Raw genomic sequence first — 12778 nt, 5'->3', positions numbered from 1 at the left:
GTTGCCATCGTGCCAGTGAAAGCGTTTCCTTGTGTGTTCCTAGCCTGTGTTCCAGACCTCCTGCCGTTGCCCCTGACTACGATCCTTGCTGCCTGCCCCGACCTTCTGCTACGTCCGACCTTGCTCTTGTCTACTCCCTTGTACCGCGCCTATCTTCAGCAGTCAGAGAGGTTGAGCCGTTGCTGGTGGATACGACCTGGTTGCTACCGCCGCTGCAAGACCATCCCGCTTGGCGGCGGGCTCTGGTGAATACCAGTAGCAACTTAGAACCGGTCCACCAGCACGGTCCACGCCAATCCCTCTCTGGCACAGAGGATCCACCTCCTGCCAGCCGAATCGTGACAGTAGATCCGGCCATGGATCCCGCTGAAGTCCCACTGCCAGTTGTCGCCGACCTCACCACGGTGGTCGCCCAGCAGTCGCAACAGATAGCGCAACAAGGCCACCAGCTGTCTCAACTGACCGTGATGCTACAGCAGCTACTACCACAGCTTCAGCAATCATCTCCTCCGCCAGCTCCTGCACCTCCTCCGCAGCGAGTGGCCGCTTCCGGCCTACGATTATCCTTGCCGGATAAATTTGATGGGGACTCTAAGTTTTGCTGTGGCTTTCTTTCGCAATGTTCCCTGCACTTGGAGATGATGTCGGACCAGTTTCCTACTGAAAGGTCTAAGGTGGCTTTCGTAGTCAGCCTTCTGTCTGGGAAAGCTCTGTCATGGGCCACACCGCTCTGGGACCGCAATGACCCCGTCACTGCCTCTGTACACTCCTTCTTCACGGAGATTCGAAGTGTCTTTGAGGAACCTGCCCGAGCCTCTTCTGCTGAGACTGCCCTGCTGAACCTGGTCCAGGGTAATTCTTCTGTTGGCGAGTACGCCATCCAATTCCGTACTCTTGCCTCCGAATTATCCTGGAATAATGAGGCCCTCTGCGCGACCTTTAAAAAAGGCCTATCCAGCAACATTAAAGATGTTCTGGCCGCACGAGAAATTCCTGCTAACCTGCATGAACTTATTCATCTGGCCACCCGCATTGACATGCGTTTTTCCGAAAGGCGTCAGGAGCTCCGCCAGGATATGGACTTTGTTCGCTCAAGGCGTTTTTTCTCCCCGGCTCCTCTCTCCTCTGGTCCTCTGCAATCCGTTCCTGTGCCTCCCGCCGTGGAGGCTATGCAAGTTGACCGGTCTCGCTTGACACCTCAAGAGAGGACACGACGCCGCATGGAGAATCTGTGCCTGTACTGTGCCGGTACCGAACACTTCCTGAAGGATTGTCCTATCCGTCCTCCCCGCCTGGAAAGACGTACGCTGACTCCGCACAAAGGCGAGGCAGTTCTTGATGTCAACTCTGCTTCTCCACGCCTTACTGTGCCTGTGCGAATATCTTCCTCTACCTTCTCCTTCTCTGCTATGGCCTTCTTGGATTCCGGATCTGCAGGAAATTTTATTTTGGCCTCTCTCATCAACAGGTTCAACATCCCAGTGACCAGTCTCGCCAGACCCCTCTACATCAATTGTGTTAACAATGAAAGATTGGACTGTACCGTGCGTTACCGCACGGAACCTCTCCTAATGTGCATCGGACCTCATCACGAAAAAATTGAGTTTTTGGTGCACTTCCGAAATTCTTCTTGGATTACCGTGGCTTCAACGCCATTCCCCAACCCTTGATTGGTCCACAGGAGAAATCAAGAGCTGGGGTACCTCTTGTTTCAAGGACTGTCTTAAACCGGTTCCCTGTACTCCCTGCCGTGACCCTGTGGTTCCCCCTGTAACCGGTCTTCCTAAGGCTTATATGGACTATGCTGACGTGTTTTGCAAAAAGCAAGCTGAGACTTTACCTCCTCACAGGCCTTATGACTGTCCTATTGACCTCCTCTCGGGTACTACTCCACCCCGGGGCAGAATTTATCCTCTGTCTGCTCCAGAGACTCTTGCTATGTCTGAATACATCCAGGAAAATTTAAAAAAAGGGGTTTATCCGCAAATCCTCCTCTCCTGCCGGAGCTGGATTTTTCTTTGTGTCCAAAAAAGATGGCTCCCTACGTCCTTGCATTGATTACCGAGGACTTAATAAAATCACGGTAAAGAACCGCTACCCCCTACCTCTTATCTCAGAACTCTTTGATCGCCTTCAAGGTGCCCACATCTTTACCAAACTGGACTTAAGAGGTGCTTATAATCTCATCCGCATCAGGGAGGGGGACGAATGGAAGACTGCATTTAACACCAGAGATGGACACTTTGAGTATCTGGTCATGCCCTTTGGCCTGTGCAACGCCCCTGCCGTCTTCCAAGACTTTGTTAATGACATTTTTCGTGATCTCTTATATTCCTGTGTTGTGGTTTATCTGGACGATATTCAGATTTTTTCTGCCAACTTAGAAGAACACCGCCAACATGTCCGCATGGTTCTTCAGAGACTTCGAGACAATCAACTTTATGCCAAAATGGAGAAATGTCTGTTTGAATGCCAATCTCTTCCTTTCCTAGGATACTTGGTCTCTGGCCAGGGATTACAAATGGACCCAGACAAACTCTCTGCCGTCTTAGATTGGCCACGCCCCTCCGGACTCCGTGCTATCCAACGTTTTTTGGGGTTCGCCAATTATTACAGACAATTTATTCCACACTTTTCCACTATTGTGGCTCCTATCGTGGCTTTAACCAAGAAAAATGCCAATCCCAAGTCCTGGTCTCCCCAAGCGGAAGACGCATTTAAACGTCTCAAGTCTGCCTTTTCTTCTGCTCCCGTGCTCTCCAGACCTGACCCATCTAAACCCTTCCTATTGGAGGTAGATGCCTCCTCAGTGGGAGCTGGAGCTGTCCTTCTACAAAAAAATCCTTCCGGGCATGCTGTTACTTGTGGTTTTTTTTCTAGGACCTTCTCTCCGGCGGAGAGGAACTACTCCATCGGGGATCGAGAATTACTGGCCATTAAATTGGCGCTTGAGGAATGGAGGCATCTGCTGGAGGGATCAAAATTTCCTGTTATCATATACACCGATCACAAGAATCTCTCCTATCTCCAGTCTGCCCAACGGCTGAACCCTCGCCAGGCCAGGTGGTCGTTGTTCTTTGCCCGTTTTAACTTTGAAATTCACTTTCGCCCTGCCGACAAGAACATTAGGGCCGATGCCCTCTCTCATTCCTCGGATGCCTCGGAAGTAGAGGTCTCTCCGCAACACATCATTCCTCCTGACTGTCTGATCTCCACTTCTCCAGCCTCCATCAGGCAAACTCCTCCAGGGAAGACCTTCGTTTCTCCACGCCAACGTCTCGGGATTCTCAAATGGGGACATTACTCCAACCTCGCAGGCCATGCGGGCATCAAAAAATCCTTGCAACTCATCTCTCGTTTCTATTGGTGGCCGACTCTGGAGACGGATGTTGTTGATTTTGTGCGGGCCTGTACTGTCTGTGCCCGGGATAAGACTCCTCGCCAGAAACCTGCTGGTCTCCTTCATCCTCTGCCTGTCCCCGAACAGCCTTGGTCACTGATTGGTATGGACTTTATTACAGACTTACCCCCATCCCGTGGCAACACTGTTGTTTGGGTGGTCGTTGATCGATTTTCCAAGATGGCACATTTTATTCCTCTTCCTGGTCTTCCTTCAGCGCCTCAGTTGGCAAAACAATTTTTTGTACACATTTTTCGTCTTCACGGTTTGCCCACGCAGATCGTCTCGGATAGAGGCGTCCAATTCGTGTCTAAATTCTGGAGGGCCCTCTGTAAACAGCTCAAGATTAAATTAAACTTCTCTTCTTCTTATCATCCCCAATCCAATGGGCAAGTAGAAAGAATTAACCAGGTCCTGGGTGACTATTTACGGCATTTTGTTTCCTCCCGCCAGGATGACTGGGCAGATCTTCTACCATGGGCCGAATTCTCATACAACTTCAGAGTCTCAGAATCTTCTGCTAAGTCCCCATTTTTCGTGGTGTACGGCCGTCACCCTCTTCCCCCCCTCCCTACTCCCTTGCCCTCTGGTTTGCCCGCTGTGGATGAAGTGACTCGTGATCTTTCCACCATATGGAAAGAGACCCAAAATTCTCTTTTACAGGCTTCATCCCGCATGAAAAGGTTTGCCGATAAGAAAAGAAGAACTCCCCCCATTTTTGCGCCCGGAGACAAGGTATGGCTCTCCGCTAAATATGTCCGCTTTCGTGTCCCCAGTTACAAACTGGGACCACGCTATCTTGGTCCTTTCAAAGTCTTGTGCCAGATTAATCCTGTCTCTTACAAACTCCTTCTTCCTCCTTCTCTCCGTATTCCCAATGCCTTCCATGTCTCTCTCCTTAAACCACTCATCATTAACCGCTTCTCTCCCAAACTTGTTTCTCCCACTCCTGTTTCCGGCTCTTCTGACGTCTTCTCCGTGAAGGAGATTCTGGCCTCTAAAACGGTCAGAGGGAAAAAATTCTTCTTGGTGGATTGGGAAGGCTGTGGTCCAGAAGAGAGATCCTGGGAACCTGAGGACAACATCCTAGACAAAAGTCTTGTCCTCAGGTTCTCAGGCTCCAAGAAGAGGGGGAGACCCAAGGGGGGGGGGTACTGTTACGCCGAGCGCTCCGGGTCCCCGCTCCTCCCCGGAGCGCTCGCTACATCCTCGCAATTGCAGCGCCCCGGTCAGACCCGCTGACCGGGTGCGCTGCGATACCTCTCCCAGCCGGGATGCGATTTGCGATGCGGGAGGCGCCCGCTCGCGATGCGCATCCCGGCTCCCGTACCTGACTCGCTCTCCGTCGGTCTTGTCCCGGCGCGCGCGGCCCCGCTCCCTAGGGCGCGCGCGCGCCGGGTCTCTGCAATTTAAAGGGCCACTGCGCCACTGATTGGCGCAGTTAGCCTAATTAGTGTGTTCACCTGTGCACTCCCTATTTATACCTCACTTCCCCTGCACTCCCTCGCCGGATCTTGTTGCCATCGTGCCAGTGAAAGCGTTTCCGTGTGTTCCTAGCCTGTGTTCCAGACCTCCTGCCGTTGCCCCTGACTACGATCCTTGCTGTCTGCCCCGACCTTCTGCTACGTCCGACCTTGCTCTTGTCTACTCCCTTGTACCGCGCCTATCTTCAGCAGTCAGAGAGGTTGAGCCGTTGCTGGTGGATACGACCTGGTTGCTACCGCCGCTGCAAGACCATCCCGCTTTGCGGCGGGCTCTGGTGAATACCAGTAGCAACTTAGAACCGGTCCACCAGCACGGTCCACGCCAATCCCTCTCTGGCACAGAGGATCCACCTCCTGCCAGCCGAATCGTGACACTTATATGGGAGACACAGGCCGATTGCTTCCTACTTGCAGTGGATATCTTTACATGGTTAGCGGTGCCAATGCTTCTTCTCTATGGACTGTAAAATTAGAAAACAGCTATCGAATAGAAGAAATATAAAAATTCTGTACTATGATAGAGACGGACTGTAAAAATATAAAATATTTTTGGCAAATATAAGATTTAAGAACCTTTTTCGTTCCAATCCACGACATATATGGGAATTTACGAGCGTGTAACTGGGTCTTCAATCCGTGTAATAATGGCGCAAAGTGTGAAGTAAAGAGATCTTGTACTCCATTATGTCCTCTTCCATGTCCCTACAACCAGACATGGTTCATATTGGCAGACCCTCCTTGACATTCCATCCTCATAAGGATGCACTAACTCACTTCTTGCGCCTACTGAGTATGAATCCAAAGTCCACCAGCTATGCAGATTTTAGGAGATCTAGCAGATCTGAGAGGTCACACGATATCTTTCTACGTACCTAGTTGTCGCTGATGTATGGTAGTAGAAACAGTACCACATGACTGCTCTTCTCTGTTGAAGGACTGATTTTACCTTTACGCCCCAACCAAGCCCCCACCATTTAGGACAGTTAATGGGGGACATTTCCTAATCTAGTCTATTCTGGGTATGCTTATAGACCAGCGTATGTGGTAGTCTCCTGTCTATTGTGCTCCTAATTTATCAAAGGTCTCACAGCCCTTGATAAATTCTGTGCTCAGACATCAGGGTCTACAGCTTAAACTGCATTTAGACCTGCTCCAACATGGTCTGACATTTCAGCGTATTTTGGGCAGATGCGACTTGTCGCACAAAAGTCGCACTTGATAAATTCAGCACCAATGCATTTTCCAATGCATTTCCGTCTAAAATAGACTTGCATGCATCATGTTCTAAAAATCCTCTACAGCAAAAGTCGCACATATTTAGACTGCGACTTTCTGTGCGACAAATTTAGACAGGAAAAACCAGTCTAAATCCTTTGATAAATCTCCCCTAATGTGTCTAGTATATTTCGTATATTTTGTATATGCCGACATCAACCCCCCCCCCCCCCCCCCTTTGCCAGGCTCATACCTGGGTCGGGACTCCTAGTTCTAGTTTTTATTTTATATCCATATGATTATATATTTTAAAAGCTACTGTACTGCACTGTGTTTGGTTATTTTGTGTTGGGTGTTGTCTTTTTGTAACGTTGTCTTATGTTTTTATTTCCTTTTAAAAAGAATAAAATCTTACTTGATAAAGAGATCTTGTATCAGATGTGATCAGATCTCTAGGTATTTTATACCCCGGGGAGGACAAAGAAAAGGAAAAGAATTACACCGATGTTTCCTGAACCCGGGGGACGCTGATATTGACGACTTCTCATAAAGAAAAATGGATTTTAAGATCTGAGACCGAAAATAGACGTCAAGACGGGAAACGCTGGTCTAGGGTTTGTGATAAATAAAAGTATCTGCAGCGTCTTATGTTCAGAAGAGACGATCTTCAAGGGAGACGCGCGGATCCTGTCTGATGCCTTGAATTAAAGTCTCTATAATCATAATGAGAAGGGGGCGGGGACAACACTGACGCGTTACATTCCCTATATACAACCTCAGGGACAATATTACATTTATTATAAGTCCAGTGTGCGGAGATGGATATAAGAATAATAAATCATATAAGAAAGAAAACTTTTATTAACAATTGGTAACAAGTTTGGAGATGCAGTATATGATAAATGTATAAATGTCAGATATCCTATGTACATGGTGAATATATAGATGTGTTATCTGCATCATTAATTGCTCTGAATTGGCTTCTCTCCTGCGTGAGTTCTTTGATGTTTAACAAGACTTGATTTCACAGTAAATCCTTTCCCACACTCTACACAGCAAAATGGCTTCTCCCCTGTGTGAGTTATTTGATGTATAACAAGATGTGATTTCTGAGTAAAACATTTTCTACATTCTGAGCATGAAAATGGCTTCTCTCCTGTGTGAGTTCTTTGATGTTGACCAAGCTTTGATTTCTCAGTATAACGTTTCCCACATTCTGCACATGAAAATGGCTTCTCTCCTGTGTGAATTCTTTGATGTATAACAAGATGTGATTGCTGAGTGAAACATTTTCTACATTCTGAGCATGAAAATGGCTTCTCTCCTGTGTGAATTCTTTGATGTTTCACAAGATGTGATTGTTGAGTAAAACATTTTCTACATTCTGTGCATGAAAATGGCTTCTCTCCTGTGTGAGTTCTTTCATGTTGAATGAGCTTTGATTTCTCAGTATAACATTTCCCACATTCTGCACATGAAAATGGTTTCTCTCCTGTGTGAGTTCTTTTATGTCTAACAAGACTTGATTTCTCAGTAAAACATTTCCCACATTCTGAGCATAAAAATAGCTTATTTCCTGTGTGAATTCTTTGATGTTGAACAAGATGCGATTTCTTAGTAAAACATTTCCCACATTTTGAGCATGAATATGATTTCTTTCCTGTATGAGCTCGTTGATGTCCAACACCCTTTCTATGACCTTTATTTTGCTGAACATCCTGTGATGACTGAGAAGACAGGACCTGTATATAAGGATGAGATGACAGATCTTGGCTGTGAAGGGCTGAGGGTGTATCTGGGATAATGGAATGTTCTTCATATGTATCTTGTGTGATATCATCATCTGCTTTATAATCTGAAGATATAAGATTCTCCTCTGATCTCCTGCTACAAGAATCTGCAGAGAATAAAACAGATTTTATTATCAGTATTAACCCCTTAACAACCCAGGAAATTTAAGCTTTTGTGTTTTCTTTTTCTCTCCTCTCCTCATAGCCATAACTCTTTTATTTTTCCATCTACACTGCGTTTAAGAGCTTGTTTTTTGTGGGACCGATCTTCCACTGTATTAACACCCATCATTCACTGTGCATTAAAATATAAGTCAGGTCCATACAATCACAGTGATATCTAATTTGCATATTTTTAATTATCCTTTACTACTTTTAAAAAACAATTACAACAAAAATAGCTTTTACATTTTTACAACAAAAAAGTTGAAATACTATTGGAGGAGGTTCATTTACATTTTTAAAAACATCTTGAATTTTTTTTTAGTCCCTCTATAGGACTTGTATGAGCATTCATTGGATTGCTCATACAGATCAGTACAGTATTTACTGCATTGATCCATTAGAGCCGACCATAGACAGGCTGTATCAATAGCAGAGTCCCGGCAGTGACAGAGTCCTAGCAATCATGTTATGTGCAGTAAAATTGACTTGTTCTCCTCATAGATCAGGTTGGTACGATCGGTATGTATAACATAGTGTTATCTTTTACTCCATTTATTTTTATTTAAACTTATTTTAGTAAAAAGTGAGTAAAGAGCCGTACAGTGTAAGTACAGACCATGGAAGTCTATGACAAAATCCCATTCAGCACAGCATGATGTATACAGAGTGAGGACAGCTGCATAACACAGTCAGTGACTACAGACACAATACAACCTAAACCGGGAACCTTAAAGGGGTACTCCGCCTACAGACACAATACAACCTAAACCGGGAACCTTAACCACAATAGACATATACTTATGTCCTGTTTCTGCTCCCGCTATGTGAAGTGGGCTCAGGAGCTGATCGCGCTTTATACCCAGTGGGTCCTGGTTGCTGTCAGCAACCAGAACCTGCAGCTAATACCGGACATCGTCAATCAGGCTGATGTCCGGTATTAACCCTTTAGACGCTACGATCAAAGTTGCAGCGTCTTAGTCGCAGAGAAAACACATGCTGGTTAGCTCAGTGGGCTGTTCAGGACCGCCGCTGTGAAATTGCAGCTTCTTGAACAGCTGAGAGGACGGCGGGAGGGCTCATACCTGCCTCCTCACTATCCGTAGTAAAGTAGTAAAATAAAATAAAACCTTTATAAATTAGGAATCCTTGTGACGGTCTGGACCTACAGAATAAAGATAAGGTATCTCTGCGGTGTAGAAAGGAAAGCCCCCAAAAGTTAAAAAATGGCGTTTTCTTTTTCTAATTTTCCCCCACAAATATTATTTTCTGGTTTTGCTGTACATTTTGTGGCGAAATGATTGATGTCATTACAAAGAACAATTGGTAGCACAAAAGACAACAACCTCATATGGGTCTGTAGGTGCAAAATTGAAAGCGTTATGATTTTTAGAAGGGGAGGTGGAAAATATGAAGGTGCAAAAATGAAAAAACCTGTGGTCCTTAAGAGGTGGAAGGAGTCCTCTGCCTACAGACAAAGGATCGGGGATAAGATGTCTGATCGCGGGGGTCCCACTAAGGCGACTCCACGCGATCTCCGTGCAGCAGCCGGCGTTCTCAAAGTTATTTTCAGAATGGTTGCTTTGGGCGGCCGTCACATTACGCCATGCCCCCTTGTGATGTCATGTCTCCTCCATTCATGTCTATAGGAGGGGGCGTGACGTCACATCACCGGACGCCCAAATCCTGCGTTCTATAATGCCAGGTGCTGTACGGAGATCACAGGGGGTCCCAGCGGCAGGACTCCCGCGATCAGACATCTTATCCCCTATCCATTGGGTGGTCCATGTGGTCTGATGAGCACAAATAAACAGATTTGTAAATCACTTTATTTAAAAATCTTTATCCTTCCACTACTTATGTATGTTCTTTTTGTTGTGTAGTTCTTTCCAGTCTGACCCCAGTGCTCTCTGCTGCCACTTCTGTCCATGTCAGGAACTGTTCGAAGTAGGACTAAATTCCCAAAGCAAAACTATCTTGCTCCACACAGTTCCTGACAAGGACAGAGGTGTCAGCAGAGAGCACTGTGATCAGACTGAAAAGAACTACACAACTTCCTGTGGATCATATATTAGCTGATAAGTACTGGAAGGATTAAGATTTTTAAATATAAGTAATTTACAATTCTGAATAACTTTATAGCACCAGTTGATTAAAAACAACAGTTTTCCATCAGAGTACCCCTTTAAAAAATTCCATAAAAAATGATAAGTCATTGACTGATCAGAATCTGTGACTGTTCTCTGCATTTAGTGATTACTACTCACCTAGACGGTTACCTGTAGGAATGTCCTCCTTATACTGCTCATCACCGCTCACATCTGTCTCTGGAGCATTAACAATGTTCGGACCTTCTCCCTGATTCATAAGATGTGAAAGGAATATTGTAAAAGTCATCAGACAGTAGGAGAAGTCACGTGGGATGTTATAGATGAGCAGGAGATGAGGAGTCATGGAGGGTGAGGAGACTGACCACAAGAGCTTCACAGCCCTTCTACAGATCATAGGGAATATCTCAATCTACCTGATCATCCTGTGGAAGAAGAGGACGGGGACACCTCTCTGGTGCTGTTCTCTTACTGGATCTGACTGTAGGGAACACATACAGAGACTGAATTCATTCTTTACATACAAATAATGAGAGGACGTGTGTATATAGTCATGTCTATTACCTGGTGATGCGAGGGGCTGCTGATCCTCCATCATGACCTGATCCTTGTACTGATCCTTGTGTCCTTCTACATACTCCCACTCCTCCATGGAGAAATAGACCGCCACGTCCTGACACCTTATAGGAACCTGACACATAATGATACAGTCATCACCCCGACCCCTCCAGTGGTGTTACTGTATAATGTCCCAGCATTCCCAGCAGTGTCACCTCTCCAGTCATCACCAGACCCCTCCATTACTGTATAATGTCCCAGCAGTGTCACCTCTCCAGTCATCACCAGACCCCTCCATTACTGTATAATGTCCCAGCAGTGTCACCTCTCCAGTCATCACCAGACCCCTCCATTACTGTATAATGTCCCAGCATTCCCAGCAGTGTCACCTCTCCAGTCATCACCAGACCCCTCCATTACTGTATAATGTCCCAGCAGTGTCACCTCTCCAGTCATCACCAGACCCCTCCATTACTGTATAATGTCCCAGCAGTGTCACCTCTCCAGTCATCACCAGACCCCTCCATTACTGTATAATGTCCCAGCAGTGTCACCTCTCCAGTCATCACCAGACCCCTCCATTACTGTATAATGTCCCAGCAGTGTCACCTCTCCAGTCATCACCAGACCCCTCCATTACTGTATAATGTCCCAGCATTCCCAGCAGTGTCACCTCTCCAGTCATCACCAGACCCCTCCATTACTGTATAATGTCCCAGCAGTGTCACCTCTCCAGTCATCACCAGACCCCTCCATTACTGTATAATGTCCCAGCAGTGTCACCTCTCCAGTCATCACCAGACCCCTCCATTACTGTATAATGTCCCAGCAGTGTCACCTCTCCAGTCATCACCAGACCCCTCCATTACTGTATAATGTCCCAGCAGTGTCACCTCTCCAGTCATCACCAGACTCCTCCATTACTGTATAATGTCCCAGCAGTGTCACCTCTCCAGTCATCAACAGACCCCTCCATTACTGTATAATGTCCCAGCAGTGTCACCTCTCCAGTCATCACCAGACCCCTCCATTACTGTATAATGTCCCAGCAGTGTCACCTCTCCAGTCATCACCAGACCCCTCCATTACTGTATAATGTCCCAGCATTCCCAGCAGTGTCACCTCTCCAGTCATCACCAGACCCCTCCATTACTGTATAATGTCCAGCAGTGTCACCTCTCCAGTCATCACCAGACCCCTCCATTACTGTATAATGTCCCAGCAGTGTCACCTCTCCAGTCATCACCAGACCTCTCCATTACTGTATAATGTCCCAGCAGTGTCACCTCTCCAGTCATCACCAGACCCCTCCATTACTGTATAATGTCCCAGCAGTGTCACCTCTCCAGTCATCACCAGACCCCTCCATTACTGTATAATGTCCCAACATTCCCAGCAGTGTCACCTCTCCAGTCATCACCAGACCCCTCCATTACTGTATAATGTCCCAGCATTCCCAGCAGTGTCACCTCTCCAGTCATCACCAGACCCCTCCATTACTGTATAATGTCCCAGCAGTGTCACCTCTCCAGTCATCACCAGACCCCTCCATTACTGTATAATGTCCCAGCAGGGTCACCTCTCCAGTCATCACCAGACCCCTCCATTACTGTATAATGTCCCAGCAGTGTCACCTCTCCAGTCATCACCAGACCCCTCCATTACTGTATAATGTCCCAGCAGGGTCACCTCTCCAGTCATCACCAGACCCCTCCATTACTGTATAATGTCCCAGCAGGGTCACCTCTCCAGTCATCACCAGACCCCTCCATTACTGTATAATGTCCCAGCAGGGTCACCTCTCCAGTCAGCAGCTCCATCATCTTGTTGATGAGTTCTAGGATCTTCTGTTCATCTATTTCCTCATGTATCAGGGAGTGAGGTGGGGGCCCCGGGATTGGGCTCAGGGTTCTTCCCCATTCTTCACACACAGAGGCCCGACAGCGCCCACTAGAGGACTTCTTCACTACTGTGTAATCCTGTGTATGGAGAGACACATTAATATCACTACATACATTCCCAGAATCCCTCACCTCTCCAGTCATATCCATCTGTTATTAC

The 12778-nt window shown here is 46.8% G+C and overlaps 1 protein-coding gene and 1 pseudogene across 1 annotated transcript in view; one reads left to right on the top strand and one right to left on the bottom strand.

The window, feature by feature from the left end:
* Nucleotides 1–12778, top strand: part of LOC130298011 (oocyte zinc finger protein XlCOF7.1-like) — an 89991-nt gene that overhangs the window by 18905 nt on the left and 58308 nt on the right. The gene's annotated exons all lie outside the window — the stretch shown is intronic.
* The window catches only part of LOC130298016 (oocyte zinc finger protein XlCOF6-like), a 45805-nt pseudogene continuing 40039 nt past the window's right edge, over nt 7013–12778 (bottom strand).

Source organism: Hyla sarda (genome assembly GCF_029499605.1).
Source record: "Hyla sarda isolate aHylSar1 chromosome 1 unlocalized genomic scaffold, aHylSar1.hap1 SUPER_1_unloc_16, whole genome shotgun sequence".
Classification (NCBI taxonomy): domain Eukaryota; kingdom Metazoa; phylum Chordata; class Amphibia; order Anura; family Hylidae; genus Hyla; species Hyla sarda.
This window is presented reverse-complemented; position numbering and strand designations above follow the sequence as displayed.